Source organism: Acanthopagrus latus, chromosome 22 (genome assembly GCF_904848185.1).
Source record: "Acanthopagrus latus isolate v.2019 chromosome 22, fAcaLat1.1, whole genome shotgun sequence".
Lineage (NCBI taxonomy): Eukaryota > Metazoa > Chordata > Actinopteri > Spariformes > Sparidae > Acanthopagrus > Acanthopagrus latus.
The window spans coordinates 22,767,995-22,787,544 of record NC_051060.1 but is presented as its reverse complement, the minus strand read 5'-3'; the positions used below and the strand labels follow the sequence as shown (position 1 = coordinate 22,787,544).

At 45.1% G+C, this 19,550-nt stretch overlaps 1 long non-coding RNA gene across 2 annotated transcripts in view; it reads right to left on the bottom strand.

Moving 5' to 3' along the window:
* Positions 1-261: 261 nt before the first annotated feature.
* The window catches only part of LOC119012666, a 28,078-nt gene continuing 8,789 nt past the window's right edge, over positions 262-19,550 (bottom strand). For both annotated transcript variants that reach the window (XR_005072555.1, XR_005072554.1), the window contains exons 3-5: positions 7,989-8,088; positions 7,351-7,460; positions 262-1,860 (exon numbers count right to left, since the gene is read on the bottom strand). This is a non-coding gene — a long non-coding RNA (uncharacterized LOC119012666). The remainder of the gene's footprint in view (positions 1,861-7,350; positions 7,461-7,988; positions 8,089-19,550) is intronic.

Below are 19,550 nucleotides of genomic sequence, written 5' to 3'. Positions count from 1 at the left end.
AGTGAGGCTCATTAGATTTAAACGCAGCCGTCTCGAGCAAACACTAGACAAGACAGATGCAAACCGCTCGCGTGATGATGGTGCAATTCAGACGGTCAAGCGTGAGAGTGTTCGGGCGTCTTTGTGCGCGCCGACGTGCATTTAAAATGAAAGATTGTCGATGTGCTTTGCCTAATCACCGCTTTAAATTCAAATTTGATTATCTACTGTAACAAGATGTTATTCACTGAAAGAGATAAACAGAAGGTGTCTGGAGAGTCATTTTGGCAAAGCTCACTGACAGTTTATTCTCATTCAGTTTACTTTGGGGGTTGGGAGGGAGAAAAATAAAAGTTCACTCATCATTAGACCCTCGTTGAAACCAAACAACACATGTGTAAACAGGATGCCACCAGACGCCCTCTGTGGCGCCGCGCTGGCTGTGAAATACGGAGTCAGATCTAATGAGCACTGTGGTTACAATGACAAGGTGACAGAAAAAAAATCATGTTTCAACAGCAGATTGTTTGCATGAGCGACATCTTTGCACGTGGATGATATCACAGATTGAAGGATTTAAAAAAGCTCCGCAAGAACAAACTGAAAGCGTCACCGCAGGACCGAAGGAGCTCCGACACACAGCGACTCTTCAGACTTGATTTATAGCTGCTGGTTACGGAGGTTAGAGCGTCACTACATACTCTACACACATAACCGTTAGCAGGCTGACATTAGTATTTAGCTCAAAGCTCCGCTGTGCGTAAGCACATTACGTAGTCACAGCGCCCCTAATCTCTCTGAACAGATATCTGCTTATGGATGCAGAATCTTTGTATAACTGTCCTGGTTTCCATTTGTAGTGTGTTTGCGGTCTGAGTAGTAACGGCCAGTTATGTTACCGGTGGGTTTGAGCTGGGTCGCAGTCTCAGGTTTCAGTTTCATTTTGTCAGAGTCATCCTCACGTCACTCCGTCTTGATTTCCCTGTTAGTTCCAGCTGTCCCTTCTTAGTCTTCTGTCTCCGTTGTGTATTTAACTTTGTGTCTTTGCGTCTCTCTTTGTCAGTGTGTCTGTTTTTCTCACGTCAGTCCTGTTCCGACTTCAGTTTCCCACTCCTGCATTTTGCTCGCTGTGTTTTAGTTCTGTAGCTGCCTTTTGTTCCTCGTCTCTCCGCGCTTTGTACTGGTTTATTTAGTTTTGCTCTGCTTTTTGATGTCTGCTGTAATATGACATCAGGTTCAGATCATTACAGCTTGCTTTTTTGTTCTCCTGCCTGCCTGCCTGCCTGCCTGCCTTGGTACCTCGTGTATGGGACGCTTTTTTCGCAAAAACCAAAACAGGCTGCATGCAGAAGAGTCCGTGTGGGAAGCAAAACGAGCTAAATGAAATGATTTATCTGCATTGATAAGCAGACAAATTAACTCCAACTCAGTTCTAATGCCACAAACTGCTAATAAGACTGAACATAATGACAAGTGCGGGGAAGAGAAAGTCCTGATATCCATTTTTTGGTGCTTTAAGTGCTAGCATTAGCAGCCAGTGGCCCTAACCTGAGTGCAGCAGCTGGACAAAATGCAGGACAGGAAAAATCAGCCAACTAGCAGCCATCGCTTTGTGTTTGTTACAAAGAAGGGCACCAAATACAGTGAAACGACAAAGATTCCTCCTGAAATGCCATGTAGCGCTAACACTTCACCTTAACTTTTCTTTGCCCAACAAGAATCAGGCTAAGTGGTCCGGGGCAGGGGGTGCGTTGGGATTTGACCCACGTCTCGCTATTTCACCGACGTCTTTGGAGCTTGACGGTGCAGCAGGAAGTCCTGAGGAAGCTTCACCTTGACGACTACAGCCGTTTGGTTCCTGTGTTCCCATTCTTTCATTCCCTGTGGCAGAGAGAGATGAACTCAGGGTTCGCCGTGGAGATAAGTTTTGCTAAATGTGTGTCCTGAAAAGAAAAGGAGCAGATAACTTCTACCGCTCGCTTAATGTCGTCTGGCACTATCAACCGTCTGCAGCGCTACCGGCAGAAACTCGCTGTTTGGAGGAGATCTGCATGTCGTATCTTGGCAGCGGTGATGGACCGGTGTGTGTGTAGGTGTTTCTGACACTGCGGATGGAATCTATAGGACAGTTACAACCGCCTAATACACAAGCTATAACTCCACCATCACCTCTCTCACACTATACATTAAATAAAGCTCCCGACAGAAACATGCTTACACTTGTAGTTTCTTTGCTCCTACATAAATAATGGGAAATACTCCAGGTTGATTTTTCATTCATTCAGTTACTAACAGACCGAGCAGATCCCACAGTCGGCCAGGGAATTCAGTCTGGTGATGAAAAATGGATCCTGGAACAGAAGATACGTGAGCGCCGTGTCTTTTCCCCGGAGGTCAGAAGTCAGCAGAGGCTGTTTTGCTGTCCAGGTTTGCTGAGAAGGTTTTTTTTACGAGTTCATGTTCTTGGCTTGCTCCTACAAAAGTCTGAATACAAAACTAAATGGCACACTGAGACAGACGCGTCCTGCAGTGAGCACTTATTATATAAAAAAAAAAAAAAAATCGTGGCCTTCTGCTCAGTGTTATGTAACACGGCGGTGAATCAGGGGGATGATGACAAATACACAATGCCGGGGACGGCGGTCCTGCTATAAGCCGCCTCTGTCCGCCCGCTTCTTTGTGACTGTTTCTCACTCGCTCCGTCTCGTTCCTCCACACAATGTCTCCTCCGTCTGATCCTTTTCTTTCTCTGTCCGCTGCGACTCGTCTCCTCCGTCTCCTCCGTCTCCCTCTTCCTTTCCAGATAGCATCTATTGAGCCTACAGTGAATTAGTGTGACCTTGCAAAATTTTGGTTCATTTGAACCGGCGCCCTTTTCATTATTGCGCTCTGACTCGTTTAATACAAGAAAAAAAAAATCCAGAAGACAATTATTCTTCTATCTCCAACCTCTGAATCAGATTATTCTTTTTGTGTCGGTCTTTTCTCCTGCTGCGTGGTCAAAGCAGTGCCAAGGGGTTTTTACTAGTGTCTTAGAATTAATGGAGAACACCCGTCATTTGATTTAATTTGGGTTGCGGTCTGTCCTCTGACGTCACGCTCAGGATGGGAAGCTAAAACGTCCAGTGAGCAAATTCCAAGTTGCGAGTCTGATAAAAACAGTGACTCCGATAAATCGTTATTATTTCACCACCTCCTGATTAATAAGCAGCTGAAAAGATGAAAATGTGGGGAGATATCAAGCTAAAACAATGTATCTGATAGCTCCATTAGCTCGTGTTAGCATTCAGCCGCTTCCTAGCGAACATTATTGTTGAATTACATCTACTGAGTTTCACTTTTAGGCTTAAACAAGTGTATCTTTGAATAAATGTACGTCTCTCCTATCAAATGGTCATTTTAGCTATTGAATGCTAACGTCAGCTGCCGTCTAACAGTAGCTAATCGGTTTCCAAATATGTTGTTGTCTCTAAAAATACGGTCTGAAGTCCCTCAGCATTTTCACTGACAATCGTCTTTTCAGTTGATGATCAATCAGTAAGCAGCGACGAGTACAATTTGTCAGGTTCCCCACATTCATACAACCTGCGACCTGGAACAAAGAGCGCAGATTTTTTTATTTATTTACGTCGTCGCCTGCTGTCTTCTGGCACGACTCGTTCCAGACACATGGATAATGAATGAAACACGGGAGGAACTAGACGTGCATGTTGTGATTTATAATAACGAAGTGCTCTGATTTGGGTTTGTTTCCCTGCATGCAGTTCAACTTGAGAAACAATTGCTGCATCAAGGGGGACGGAAGAAGTAGAAGAAAAAGAAGTAGAAGAAGAAGAAGAAGCAGCGTGTTATTGTTAAAGATGAAGGACAGAGGAGGAGGGGCAGCAGCTGGTCTCAGTGATGTCGCCTCCTCCCATCTTTCTTTCTTTTCAGATATATATTGGAACCAATGACCCATGTATGAACACTGGGCCAGCCACCACACTCCTTGGCCGTCCTTTTACTCTGTGCACCGTGTGGAAAGTGTCTTTTATTCCTCTCCCTCCACGCTGCCAAGGCTCTCTTCACCCCACCCCCCATCACCCACCGCGTCCAAGTTAGCCAATCAAGACGGAGCGGAGAGATAATGAATTACATAACGGCAAATTCTGTGTAATCGTCTCCCCGTCTGCTTTCGTGCCCGCGGCTACAGGGACAATTAGTAAAGAAGAGAGGAGATGGGACGAGATGGGAGAGAAAATGAGCGAAGGGTGGAGTGTGGAGTAGGAAAAACAAAAAATAAAATAAAATGCAAAAGGGACAAACAGCAAAAGTGAGAGGAAATAAGAAAACGAGACATCTGACATTTAGAACGTCTTCATTGAGTCATTTAAAGTTCAGAGCATCTCCAGCAGAGACACGGTCCACAGAGCGCAGTGCGCAGTGTGTTTGTGTGTCTGTGACTCGAGCGTGGCATCACAAAGTTTGTATCTTTGAGCGGTTGGTAAGACGCGAAAAGCAGTTTCATTTAACCCTTTTTGTTGGTATAGCAGACTTCACATTATACACTTCATACAGAGGGTCAGTCCTTCACTGGAGACTTCATCTCACACTATTTTCCGGCTGTGTTAACATTGACTGACTTGACCCCCAGACGTCATTCGGGTGCTTCCTCCTCACAATTTCGTATCAACTGCTTGGCTCAAGTTGTTGGTGGGGGAGAAACGCTGTCTCCTGCTTTCAAAACTTCAATAGTCTTTGGAGTTGTTGGGGTTATTTAATGTCACCTCCAATATCCTTTCAGCGTTAGAAAGCAATGCCGGGAGGTCTCACGCTGAAGAGACGCCGCCAGCCTGACAAAATGACCTCCACCAATTCTCATCGGCTGCATCAACACTCACAAACGGGTTGATTGTTAGCGAAACGCTGCGGAAATAAGCAACATATGGCGTTATGTGATTGCCAAGCGGTAGTTTTTGTCTGACTGAACTCCAACTGCTGCTTTTTATTTGTCATATTTACAGTAAATGCTCCCGGCGTTTCTGTCAGAAAAGCCCTGAAGGCAAAGTCCTGGGTGACAATCCTGTGTTTTGACCCACTCATCCACCGTGACCTCTTCCAGATAGGTAACTTGTTGCTCGTTAAATTATGTCGCCTGACTTCTTAAAGCCTAAAAACTCCCACAATCCTTTGAATAACGATCAAAACGTTCCATAAACGGGGGATAACCTGGTGTTGCCTCATGCCGCTTCGTCACCATCGGGGTCCTCAGGTGGAAACTGTCAGACATTTTCCAGCAATCCAGCAACAAATCAGTGTCACCTGTTTTTCTCACAAACTCAAGACGGTGATGTAAGTCAGAGCAAGTCCTTCTTCACATAAACCAAACCCAGAGTTCATGATTATCCTCTGGAAATAAAAAGACCAGGAGGATTGGACCGCCAGGACTTCTAAAACCATCCCGGTGTCCATTCAGGTGTAAATGTTTCAACAAAGGCCCGTGTGACGATACTTAAGAGTTACTGGCAGAGTAAAGCTTTGGGTTTCTGGATTACTCCCTGTTGTGAGCACTGCAACAGTGATTAGAAAGCAAAGTTTAGAGCGACACTACGTCACAGCAGAAGTTCAACACCGAGCTCAGAACAAGAGGCATCATTTCCAACGTAGAGAGAGCAGCTGCAGGAGCTTTGGCGGCACACACAAGTGAATTTCTGCAACAAGAGTTCAGTTCATTTGGACTTTGACCCGAATGAGCTCCACAACAAACACTGGATGGGAGGTGGAAGTTGTGACGGTGACAGTTTTACGGCAGAGACTCACATCAGAGAAGTCCATTTTTTATGCAACTCTGACTACACGGATATGAAACTCTCCTCGGCGGTGCTACCTGGACTCGGGGTTAAACAATCTCAAGCACTGCAGAAAATGTCGTGCTGTGATATCTCCGCATTACAATGTAGCCCGTAGCATCGCAGGCTGCTCCTTGTGTTGCGTGCTGCCTCGCTCAAACAGGAATAAGAAGAAGAAGGAGAAAAACAACTTTACTTTGGGGATGTTTTGAGTTTACCTCGCGAGGCGGCTGAATTCCTGATGATGTCAGGTTTGGTTTCCAGCACCGGCGAGACGATAAAATATGATCCGGTGAGGCCAGTTTGAGTAACGCGGTCAGGAGGTTTGACTCTGAAATCAGCGGGGGTGTCTCGGTCTGTTTCATCCTGGTCCACATCAGCAGCTGGTAACATCTAACATACAGCTCATATAGCAACTTGCATCATCAATCTCCATGTTTTTGGTAATCGGGTGACGTCTGGATGGGGAGAGGCTGAGGAGGTGGAGGGAGGGAGCTGCAGGACGTGGACGTTTTGCTAAACCCCATCCAGCACTCTCAGGCGAAAATACTGAACCTCTCCTCGGGGAAAAGAGCGCAAGAAGGAGGAGGAGGACTGAATAATGGTTGGAAGTGCATTAGTGGATACACACTACAAACAAGCAGTGTGGGGCAAAGAGCAGATAAACACAATATAAGTTATCTAGTTGACTGCAAAAGGCTGATTAAAGACGAGCTGAGCAGGGAGGTTTTGTTGCACCTGTTCTGCAGAGCGATCCGGCGTGTCCTGTGTTTTCTGCGATTGATTCGGAGGGAGGCACTCGTCACTCGTCTGTAAGGTCACGTCCTCCGATTTTCACATCACGTTACAATCCGCTCACCAATAAAAAAGTGATTAACGCATGAAAACTGCTGCAGATTGTTACATAGAGCCCCATGAAATGACTCTCTTTTTTTATCTATAGTGTAAACAAGACCCTAAATTACATAACTGGAAGGCTGCAGTGGATGTGGGTCTCCAGTGGCTTTAGCTTTCCTCATGACAGTTTCCAGATAATCAGCATTTGCAGCAAACAAGTCTTTAGTATGTGAGCTTGCAGGTATGTGATTGGCCACTGTGTTGGACTTTTTCAACAGAGAAATGAAACTGCCAAGTGGCCTGTCTGTCTGAAAAAATGATATTTAAAGTAAACAGAGGCGATATTTGATATATGTGCCTTTGTAGTCTATGCTTTTGTATAACTCCCCTGCGTATTCACATTCTTTATTTTCGAGACTTCATTTCTGTATTTCCATTTGCAAATACAAGTGATGTTGGCAGGTTCAGTCCTCCGTGTTTTCCACGTGCTGTTGCAGAAAAAATCAGGGAGACAAAGACGTGCTCAGCTCTCTATTCAAGACGACCCTGCTTGTTCCTTTTTCTGTCTTTCTTTCTTTTTACCAGCCCTCAGTCTGATAAACCATCAGTCCCATTAAAGCGAATGTGGAGGCTGCATTTCGCTCACACAGCGGTGTTGTATTAGTCTGTCGCCTCTCAACTTCAACTCCGACTGCTCTCTGCTTACCTGCATGGTTGGCCAGGCTGCTCTTTAATCATAGAAGACAAATTAACGGCACTCCAGCACTCAGCAGCGCGATCATCGCCTAAAGCGACTCTTAGACGGAGCGTGTTGCTCTATATGTGGGATAAAAAAAATAAAAAAAACAGTCAAGCTCAGCCTTTAATATCGTTTCATGAATAATTGTTTGATATCCTGCGCTTTGTCGGAGTGGACTGTATTAATGATATGATTAAAAGAAATGTGCGCATCTGTCTGTACTGTCTGACTGGAGCCGCGGCCCGTGATGTGATCTGGAGTGGAATTAAAAAAAAAAGAGAGAAAAGACACGCGAGATGACGGGAAAGAGAAGGAAATGAAAGCAGAAGGGAGTGAAACAAAGAGGGAGATGGCGTACGAAACCTGAGGAATGAAAAGCATCGTCTGGTGGGAAAAAAAAGGGACGAGCGAGATAAAGGAGGTGGACGGAAATGAAAAACAAAAAAAAGGGGGGTGAGGAAGAGGGAGATGTGAGTGTGAATGAGAAAAGGCAGGAGAGTTGAGTAAAAGGCAGAGACTGAAAGGGGGGGGGGGGTGCATTAGCAGCTCCAGGACACATTCAGTCAGTCAAGTGTGGACGGATTCAATAAGAAAAAGCTGCGTACTGTAGATACCAGCAGAGGAGACTCGGGGGCTCGGCATTGACCGGTGTGACATCAGACTTTTAAGCTCGGTGTCTGCGATACTGCTTCGGCTTGACTGCCTCTGACGGCGAACAAAAACACAAGAGAGTACATTCAGAATAGCAATTAGCTGCTTGATGTACAGTTTTATGTGGTGTGAAATTGGGTTTTTCAGGTGTTATTTCTTCCCGTATTCACCATAATTTACTCAAGGCCTGTTACACAGCGCAAAACCACCTGCCACTCTCATAATTGGGAAAAATTCTGCAGGGGATGGCATAATATACTTGAGTTTGTGTGTGTCTATATATATATATATATATATATATATATATATATATATATATATATATATATATATATATATATATATATCTCCTGCTTACAGTGACTCTACTGGTTAGTCAGGCATGTATGACAGAAACCAAAAATGCCATCCAATTTCCTTCTCCGGACGGGAAAAAGGCACCTCGCTATCAAACATCTCTCTGAGCCTGTCAAAACAGATTGCTCTGACACACTGGTCTGACACAAGCAAGGGCATCCTCCACTCCTCTGAGAGGTTTCTGTAGAAGATACAGAGACGCACAGACAGACAGCTCTCATAAAACCTCCATTCACTGACAAACCCGATACCCCCAGAGGAGGAGCTGCTGACAAATTGACATATAACTGTACTATATCTGTTGGCATTTCTCATTTTCTGATGCAATAACGCTCATACGCTACACGCAGCCAGACAGCAGGAGATAACGCTCCGGTTCCTGACACCCGTTGCCTTTTTTTTTTTCCTGATGGGTAAAAGTCAGTTAGATAAATTAGGCGCACTCTACACATGCACACAATACACACCGCTACACACACACACCTCATTCTGCTTATGTCATCGAATGTGCTGTTAAATTTGCGCTCGGAGCAAGAATACACTCTTACTTGTCACCATGGCAGCTGCGTAGGGGTGATTGCAATCGCACAATCAGCGGAGGCTCATGGGAAATAAGCTTGAAAGAATGAGCTCTCCTGAGAAACGGAGGGGAAAAGACAGAGAGGAGAGGGGGAAGAGACGGGAGGACGGCGGAGTGAGAGAGAGAGAAGAGCCGAGCAGAGACAATGAATCAGAGTAACCTTTTGTCTGCAGCGACGTGAATAAAATATTTGACTTTGTCTGTTTGCCGCACGTCAGGATTTGAATGCCACCCTGTGGCACGGAGACAATACACGTATGAGTGGCATGAATTATCCAACGACAATCAGGCTAAATTAATAATGATGCAGTCCATGATGTAGTTACATAACCCAAACCCCAGTGGGCAAACTGTGCCGGACTGAAACTAAGTACATTAACTTAAGTTGGTTCATGTATTCGTGCCCGAAACCTCCGCGGCCGACATAACCAAAACCAAAACAAGCACGAGCTCCACGCGGGAAGCTTTTATCCCTCCGCTATTAGCAACACGTGCTGAAGTTAGCACAAAATAAGAGGGGCTGATTGGCTGGTAAATGAGAATGCAAATGAAATGCCGGCGCTGGAGGACCCACCTGCACCGACAGCAACAGAGAGAGGAAGTTCTGTGTCAGCACCGCGCCGTCATTGTAACGCTCATGAACGGAAACGTGCATTCAACATTCAACGCCACGACCCAGATGATAATCATCAGCACATCCTCATGCATTCGTTTGTTATTTCAGGCTATTGCAAAGTCACAAACTGTGAGTCACAGACTCCTGAACCAGGATATGAACCCGACCGTGACTTCTATGTGCAGTTAATACACCCCTTATATTCACAGAAGTACAGTATGTTTAGGTTTTTCTACCTTTAATTCCATTTTTCCATTTCACGTCGTACTTCCACTCGACCACATTTCTTTATTTTTTACACCTTCACATTTTTTGGACACATAAATAGAGCTGAATTTAAATCACAGCTAACCATGTAACAGGTGTTCATGCACTGTGGGAGCTGTGATATTTTGCATTCTCACAAAGTAATCATTGTTTATCTATGTTCAAATATCAAAAGTTTCAGTTTACAATACAAAGTGCTGTTGGAAATGCTTAATTTTTCTTAGAATATGGAAAATAAATGTAAGGAACAGGCTTTGTTTTAGTTACAGAAGCGTGTGGAGCAGAAAGTTTGTCCAGACGTAACGTAAAGATGTCAGCTTTCTAAGATTGCAGCAGCGTTTTGACTTGTGACTCTTCACAAAAACATCAGCGTCTGGTTTCAGGGCTCCTCGTCACATTGTTCAGTAGTTACGAGGTCTGTCAAAGTGAGATTTCTCCCTATAAACTTCTCAAACTCGACACAACTGTCTCGTGACCCTTTCAGCTGGGAAAAAAAAAAAAGCAAAAACAAAGAAGCAGGTCAGAGGAGGATGCCCGACTTCGCCAGGTGGACGCAGCTCCATCGCTGACAACAACTACAACTTGAGCTGAGAGGTGATGCCAGCGCCGCGTTTCTGCATCGTCTGATGACACTGTTCGCTTTAGCAGAGGCTCTCTGAAGCAGGAGTAGAGGAATAGAGGGGAAACCACACCAGGAATGCAAATTTAAAAAAAACAACAAGCGGCAGGCTACTTGCTAATGAACATGAAAATGCCCTGCTAAAAATAAAGAAAAGCTCTGGAGGCCTGTTCTTTAAAAGCACCCATAGCGCGCCGTGCCCCTGGGTGTCTGGGTAGTTTGTTCTGCCAGCGGGTGGTTGTGGGGGGGGGGGAGAACAGCGGCAGAGTTCCCCCCGCGGTGCAGCGCTCTGTCCTGGGGGCTTCGCTGGTGCAGGCTGCTGCTTGACCTGCCAGTGGAGGATTGTGGAATAATAGGCTCTGTGAGTTATCAGGCAGGGATGTTTTTCGGGGTTTTTTTTGTAGAGAGAGAGGTTTTAAATTCAGTCCTGGAGGAGACAAACTCCCACCTGACCGAATCTTTTACAATTCCATGATGTAACACTCCTACTTATGCCCTGAGCTCGCATTTCTCTTCTTTCCCCTGCTCCCGCTTTCATATCTCGCTCTCCGTCCCACCCACTCCGTCTGCCTGGCTCGTACATCAGCCCTCCGTGGGAATAAACTGAATGAGCGAACCTGACTGTTAGAGTGAGTTGAGTGTTCAGCTCATTCCCCCTCTGCATCGCTCCACATTAGCCTCACCGCGTCTCCTCTCTCGTCCCTCCCCTCCAGACGTCAAATTAGCCTTTACCCCCCCCGAGCTGCCGCCAAACATGACAACACGATTCACCCCTTCACCCCGCCCGAGCCCATCTCCCTGTCATACTCCTCGTTCTCCCATGAGCCCAGCATGTCCCCGCCTAGCCTCCGCCACAACCCTGCCCTCCAACCCTCCGCCTCTCCCCCGTCTCTCCCCCTCTCTCGGTCTCCAGCAGCTACCTCCAGCTGCATCAGAGAGCCGTATTTAGCATAAGCTGTGGAAAATGAAAATGCTCTGCTTGAAGATGCCGTCGCTGTGTTAGTGGGTGAAGCTTCACACTGAGGGGCCCGGGGTGAGCGTTCTCGCAAAACTGCACAGCTCAAAACCGACCAGATGCTCCACTGGGCGGGGGGGGGTTGAATGAAACAGCAAGCGTAGCAGTTTCACAGCCACCGCTATTACTTCATGCTTCACGAGAGGAGGATGAAGAGGGAGGAGGAAGGAGGCCTGGTAGCACACAGTGCCACAGAGGAATAGAAGCCACAACAATGCCGTAGATCTCCTGTGCCAAGCGAGGAGACGGCCAGGACGCCTCCGTGTGGCCATACGTCTTTCCTTGTTAGCCACTCTGAGGAGTCCTGGACACTTCTCTGTAATTTTATCCCATAAAATTAAAGAAGGGGCTCCGCGTTGTCAGAAGTTGATCCTCCCTCTCACCCGAGGCAGTCTGGGATCGTGGCTCTCGGTGGCCGGCCGTCAGACCAGGTAGAAGTCGATAGAAGTGCGAGCAGAGTGGAGATATTATTGCCCCCGGCATGCTTTTCCTCGCCCTGCAGCACGCCCAGGTTATCATTATATTCCCACCCAAAAAAAATAAAGCGATAGAGACAGTCTCCGGCAGCGAATACTGGGGAGGAATATCGAGGCCAAAAAAACAGCCAATTCCAAAGAGTTAATTAGGGTTCGGATGACTGGCTGCTGAGGGTGTGGATGAGCAATGTGCTGCTCACCGATAAAGACGATTGGCTCTATTTATTGTTGTTTCCTCAGCCCTTTCTCCTCCCACCACCCCCCAAAAAAAAGCTCGCTCTCAGGCTCGGCCGGCTAATGATTGCTGATTGCCCGATTGTTTCATTAATCCGATTAAACTAGCCAAACTGTCTGTTATCTCAGATTGGAAACAGGACATTACAGGGACGAGATGCACGTTATCTCGCAGAGGCGCTGGTAATTTTCACACGCATGCGTTTCACATTTGCATGCAGAATAGACCCGTGTCGGAAAAATAAAGCTCAAAATAGTTGATGGGTTTTATAAGAGGACAGCTTTCATGCGGAGAGCTTCGCAGGTTGTTGGGCTCGGCGGCACCTGCAGCGATCCCGTCAAAGGTCACGCTGCGGCATCTCAGCACCGCTACTAACAACACATTGTGATCACAGCACGGAGTCGAGTACAACAAGAGACTTTATTGACCGCGAAAATGTTATATTTTTTTAATTCAGACAGAAAGAAAGTCTTTGATTATATTTGTGCTCTTGTTTTTTTGGATGAATAGAACACGTAGACACTGCAATACTTACCAGTATTGATACTTATACATCTGTACAGGATGAGTAATATTTGGTTGTCGTGACAGCTCACACTGAGTTATCCTATAATTTGCTAAACCAACTGGACGTCACTGTAGTGAAGAGCAGAATGAAATGTAAATCTGTTCTCTGTGACATTCAGCCATTTCGATCTGGGTCATTTCACCTTGTAAAGTTTGGTTTGTCATTAAAGGACTGATTCTAAGTTTTAACCACCGTGTCCGGCTCTACGTTTTGGTCCGAATCTGTGGCTCAGTCACCTGAATTCCTCCTTTGCTGCTGTTACAATCCTCAAAGCTTCATTTTTCAGATTTTTCCACCCGAGTCTTTGGTTTTTTTTTTTCTGTTTCTAAGTAAGAAAGTTGAATTGAGGTGTCGCTGCCTTGTGGTGCTTTGGCCCTAATTGGTATAATCAATACCAATAACAACCTACTCAAAGTCTTCATCACCGCTCCTCTCATTTGTCACGAGAGCTTGCCTGAAACATAAAAATGCCACTTGGACGTTACGGATTTTAAAAGAAAGGTTGGAAATACAAGACAGTGAGACGGAGAACAAACTAAACGTGAAGCCCGGTCGACTCCCGCTCACATCAAGCTTGTTCTTGACATTTAAATCCCCCTGTGGCTTTGAGGGGGTCTGCGGGCCTTTGTCATTGCAAGTGACGTTTATATCGACTGTCCATTCATACTGCATCCAGCCCCCCCTCACCGGAGCTCCTAATCAATGGACGCTAATGCCTCTATTATAATCCATGCTCTCAAATTAAGGTTGCATTGATCAGCGGGCCTTGGGTTGCTACAGTGCGGGGACCGTGCGAGGGACTGGACTGTTTTACTCGGGGAAAAGCAGCGAGACGGGGTGGGGGGGAGACGTGACGGCAATACAAGAAGCTAAAGTTGTTTTTACAAACTCAACCTTTAATTTGTAGCCTTTCCCCGAGGTTTTTAAGTATGCATTGTTGCTATCGGTTCCGAGCGGGTGAGAAAAAAAAAAAAAAAAAAAGCATCATGCGTGTCGATCAAAGGTGTGCTGGGTTTTAAATACCGCTGAGCTTCGGGGGCGCTCGGTAAAGAAATTGCTGCAGGTGTTTTTCGAACAGAACAGAATTGCATCAGTAAGCCCCGTTTGAGCATCGACATGCATCTGGGTTGTTTTTTTTTTGTTTTTTTTTTCCACGTTGAGGCGGGGAGGGGAAACACGAAAAGTGGATTGGATATATAGCTGCTGCAGATTAACACTGTGGGCTGAGACAGGTGGAGGTTTAACTCTGCCCCGGAGCAAAAGAAAATCACATGTGATCGCTTCGGGGGACAAATTACTCTTAGCAGATTTGCGCGACGGTTCATCAACATACTTTTTGGACTTTTAATTAGCTCTGTGCACCTTTTTTTGTTGTTGTTGTTCATATGCAGACGTCCATTAGTCGTACTGTATCACAAATCAATCAACTCGTCATTGGTGTCGTGAGAAAAAGAGCGCGAGATAGCTGTTAACACTAAACTAATATCGTTTTCAGAAACCAAACTAGAGTCTCATTTGTTTGACAGAGCGACAACTCCCATGTGTTGGTGTTCATCATTAGAACTCCAGGTCTGATTAGATAAACACACAATGCTGTTTATTGTGTCTCACCACGCTCTGTCAGACAGCCACCGTCTCGCCCCGCATCTGCTTCCTGTCTCTTCTCCTGCTCTCTCATCTTGTCTTCTCTTTTCACCCGGAGGCCTGTAATTTATACAGCCACTTCTGCTTCATCTTCCATTTTCCAAGGCTGACCGGGGCAAAGCACGCCGAGAAAATGAGAGCAAAACATGATGGAGTATTCAGAAACCCACAGTGTCAGGGACGGATGTCAGGAATGCATGTAAACATTTCACTTGCGGAATAGACTTGCAATACGCAGAAGTCACTTTTATTTGATCACAATGAAAAACCTTCTCCCTGTTTGATACTGTGCAATTCAATGGTACATCTGACAATACAACATATCTGATGCGATGTCTGAGACTTTACACACAGATACATGTAGATTCCCAGGGCACGTAGAGGACCGAGGTGTCTGCCAGGAGCAGATTTATAACTATTATTTCAATTATTATTATTGATTCATTTCTTGCCCTTCATGAGTCACCCCTGTACTTTTGTTGCTGTTCAGCCGATGATTCTTTAAATAATCTGGATACTCAATAAAAGAAAAGTTCCAGTTTCCACGGAGCCGCTGTGAAGCTGAAGGTGGGCGGTACAGGACCTGGCTGGATTTCTGCAGCTCTGAACTCAGCTGAGGTTGAGAAAGTGAGACTGGAGATAAAGTTACTTTTAAATCCAAAAAAGTTTCTAAACTAAACTCTGGGTTCTCCTGAACTCCGGGTGTTTATTCCTCCTGAAGCTCCAGGCTCCGCCCACAGCTGTCTGCCAATTATCAGGGTTTCTCGTTAGTCCGAAAGACCATAATCTGTTCCTCCGCTCCGGTCTGTTCCTACAATTAACTGCACAGTAAACTATTTGTCAGATATTTTCATTAAACATTATCTAAAAGGCACCAAACACAGCGGAGAGATCGAGTTCTGGTACACAAATTAGCTGAGATAAGGCCGTTAATTTAAGCCTTAATATGATTTAAAAGAGCAATTCATGTAAAAATGTCCCCCTGTCAAGTCGTCATGAACGGGGAAGTTAGCGACAGAGACCAAAACCTGCTGCACACATGTAAAGTTTGGTCTGCATATTAACAGTTGACAGAGGTTGTGTGACAAACTGACAGACAGATGTTCTCTTAAAAAAGCTTAAAAAGAAGCTCCATCAATCCACAATAACACCACCTTTTCCTAACCACCACACAGCAGACACTCACATCAGCACCCAGCCAGTGAACATATTGGAGCATTTAGCAGCTAATGAGAAGAAAGTTTTCAGGAGCCTGTTGGGACCGAAAACAGCTGAGAGGAGAATGAATATTGAGCTCGAATGCGTCACATGACTCTGAAGGAATACTAATGTCGCTCTCCTCGTCTGACGGATGCACAGGTAACACATAAACTCCAACAGCTTCGTGAAATAATACATCAGTGTCGACTGTGCAGCCTGCTCCGCTGAGCCCTCAGGTCTGAAACACGTTAATGAGTAACTAGTTGGGTTTGGATGACATGTAGCCACACAGTCCGAAAAGCACACCAAATTATAGGATTCCTCTTAAGACAGCCCTCCTTACTTGTATTACCACCATTATCTCATAGTCAAGTCCAACCGTGAATTATGTCGTCCTGCGAGGTTTTGCTAGCTGCTTATTTCCGCCTCTATCTTCCTCTCACACCCTCACGCCTTTTCTTTTTCCTGTGGTGACATTAATTACGACGAGGAGCCGGCGATGGCACTCGTTGCTTCGGCAGTACGGCGGGGTGTAGTCGGCGAGCGCGCGGCCCCAATGAAGTGTCCACATCGCACCGCGCCGTGATTTATCAATTACTTCTGCCACGACGCTTTAAAAACCAGTGACTCTTATTCTGTTCCATTTACTGGCACAACACGCCTCGCACACACACACGGAGGGGCGACCGTGTCATTTCTGTCAATGCAGGCGGACAATGTGAGGATCCGAGCTCAAAGAAAAGCTCGTATACCGTTTCAGTGGCATGTTGCGCAACAATGTTATATATATATGGCCATATGAGAAGATATTCTGCACATGAGCGGGCTTTTATTAAATCTAAAGACACGTATCTATCATGTGCCTGGATGCAGTAAGCATGTGTACACAGTCCAGTTGAGTCGTCTTTACTTCTTCACGCATTTCTCCGGCTTTCTATCTAGTATTGTAAAGCCATCTTACACCATCTCAGGGTTTAATGCCAGAGCTGATGACAAGGTCTTCATCTGCACATGACACGTCACACGGATCACAGAAGGAGCAGAAAACTGAATGTAATAAAGGAAAATAGTATGCACGAGGATATAACAGATATCTCAGTTGTTGTTTTTTTTTTCCAGAGGCGTTAAAAGAAAGAATGAAAACAACAAAGACAGGTGCGATCACACGGGAGACGTGATGGAAACGGGAGAGACAAAAGCAGAACAAATGCGACGGAGGTGTAAGTGACACCGAGCGTGCACTTTTTATCACTTTAAATTAGCCTGAACTCGAAAGATGGCAGGACGGTCTCTAATCCTTTTCTCCCTCAGGCCTCGAATCACCTGCCATCCACAAAGTCACCGTCCATCCCACAGGAAAACACTCATTACAGGCTGCCATTACGTTTGACTGCATCTCTCTCTCTCTCTCTCTCCGTAACCTTGAAACACTGTTCACTCAGGCAAAAAACACTTCAATCCGGCGGGAGAGCAGGGTCAATCGAGTCAATGTCGAGTGACTCCTTCCTCCCAACGGCACTCGCAATTGACATGTTTTGTTTTTTTTTGTGGTTTCGAGATTGTTACAAGGACGAGTGTAGGTCCATCACATGAGAACATGAAGTGGTGGGTGTAATGATGTACGCTGATCTCGGGGAAAAAAAAAAAAAAACCCAGCAGAAGCTCCAACAGAGGCGACGTCCTTGAACGCTTTCATAAAGACGCCATCATGATTACTACACATGCTGTGCTTCATTTCTATCATCGACTAGCCAAAGGATGTGAAAATCTGGTGTATTTCTCATTTTATACTTGTGTACACCCTTCAGTTTTCCAAGTCCACAGTTTGTGTGATTTTGATGCAGTTATTTGTGAGGGCTGTAGATCAGCCGGGACATAAAACGCAGACATTTTTAAGGCGTCGTTGCTGCAGCATTTTTTTTTATTTTATTTTATTTTTTTCACACCCCTTCCCATAAACAATTTTAAAACTTAAAACAGCCTCGTCTTTAAATAATTGAAAGGAACACCTCTCGGCTACTGCCAGCTTTAAAAATATGTGTACTCATTTGAAATGCATCACACGCGACTCTATTACTTACATTTTTTTTTTTTCGATCTGATGTGGCGGCAAATTATGTCAGAGAATTGCGCTGGACGTGACTCTCCACACCACTCTGCTGCGCTGACCCCCTCTAATAATAAATCTAATCTGCATTTTTCTGCCAGTTTATCTGTAATGGAATGAAAGTATAGCAAAAAAAAAAAAAATACAGCAGGGGAGCAACTGATGTCTTGGGAGACAGATCACAGAGGAGGGGAGCTGTAGCTAATTTCATGCCTTGTATTTTTCTGTCATGCATGGCTGATTCACGGTTCGGGCCGGCACGATGAAATGCTCGCCCTGTGATCTTCCACAGTATCCCCCCACCCTCCTCCTCCTCCTCCTCGTGCCTTGGCCTCCAGTGGTGGAGCTCGAGCTCTATCTTTATGTGGGAAGGCCTTGCAAAATCCATATTACGGTTTGCTTTTATACAGCGCTAATTCAGAGAGAGCCCGATAAAACCAAGGGGGAGACAGTGGTGGCAGTTCCATTTGGGTTCGCTACCCTTCACTGCCTCCGAGATGTAAATGACTATCCACCCCCACCGCCCGATGTGCCTGGTCCTGCTCCATTTGTAATTTAATACCTTTGACAGAATGCACAAAATATAGAGGGAAAAAACATCATCTTCATCATGCTATAAGATTAAGACTATTTTAAACAGTTTGATATTTTTGGTAAAATACACACATGCACGCTTTCTTGGCAAAGTATTAGATGAGACGATCGATGCCACGCTCGTGTTTGTAAGATAAATATGTGTCTGGAGCCGTTAGCTTGGAATAAACACTGGAATCAGTGGGGAAAAAGCTAGCCTGGTTCTGTCCAAAGATTAAAAAAAAAAAAAAAAAAAAAAAGATGGAAGAAAGCTCAGCAGGAGCCACAGAGGACGGATCGCTCTCCCAGGATGGACAGAATATCTGATCCAAATTAAATAAAATATATGAAGTGTGTGGATCCAGGAGGACTGAGCAAGTTGAAGCTGCCAGTCCGGATCACTAGCTAACTGAGCTAACAAGCTGGAGCGAAGTTAGCAGCATCATACTCTGGTGATACGCTGACACCTATTTGTTCTGAGTATCAGTGGCTGGACAGTTCATACCTATTGCACCTTTAAGCTAAAACTCAAAACATATATTACATATATGTACATATTCTGTACATAAACTAAAACAAACACAAGTTTTATCGTCTTCCACATTATTTCATGGCTAGCATAAAACGGCTGATGTCATATTTACATTTTAAAGTTTGTACGTATGATAAACAAATGAGATGTGACACGTTAATTAGCAAACAGCAAGTTCCTTTAATCATTAAAAAAAAGCAATTACATCCCTAATTACACAGCAGAGGTAATGAGTTGCATTGATCTTACTTTTGTCAAAGGTTACATTTAACATTTAAACGTCACATCTTCTGTATTTAACACCTGAAGAAAAATAAAGTCGATGCATTTTTTTTTTGGTTTAAGGAGATGTACAGGGATTTACTGACCACCCACAGCTAGCTTAACGTTAGCCCCGGATTACACACATCCGCCAACTAACGTGTGAAACGTTAGTAAACCAGGCAAATTCTCATTTTTATGTTGCAGCTAATTACCGGGAGTAACATTGTCCAGTGGCTGTGGAGGCTAAGCACCACATCACCCGCCTGCACGCCAAGCTAACATGTGACGGACACAGAACAAACCGATCCTGCAGTGTCAAAGTGACGATGCGATCACTGTGTTTCTTGCTTTTCAAACAAGTTGGAATACATTCTTAAAAGGAGTCAACATTTTTTTTGACATATGCAGCTTCCTAAATGATCAGTTGCCGTACAGGTTGTCGACTAACGATAACACAAAAGCC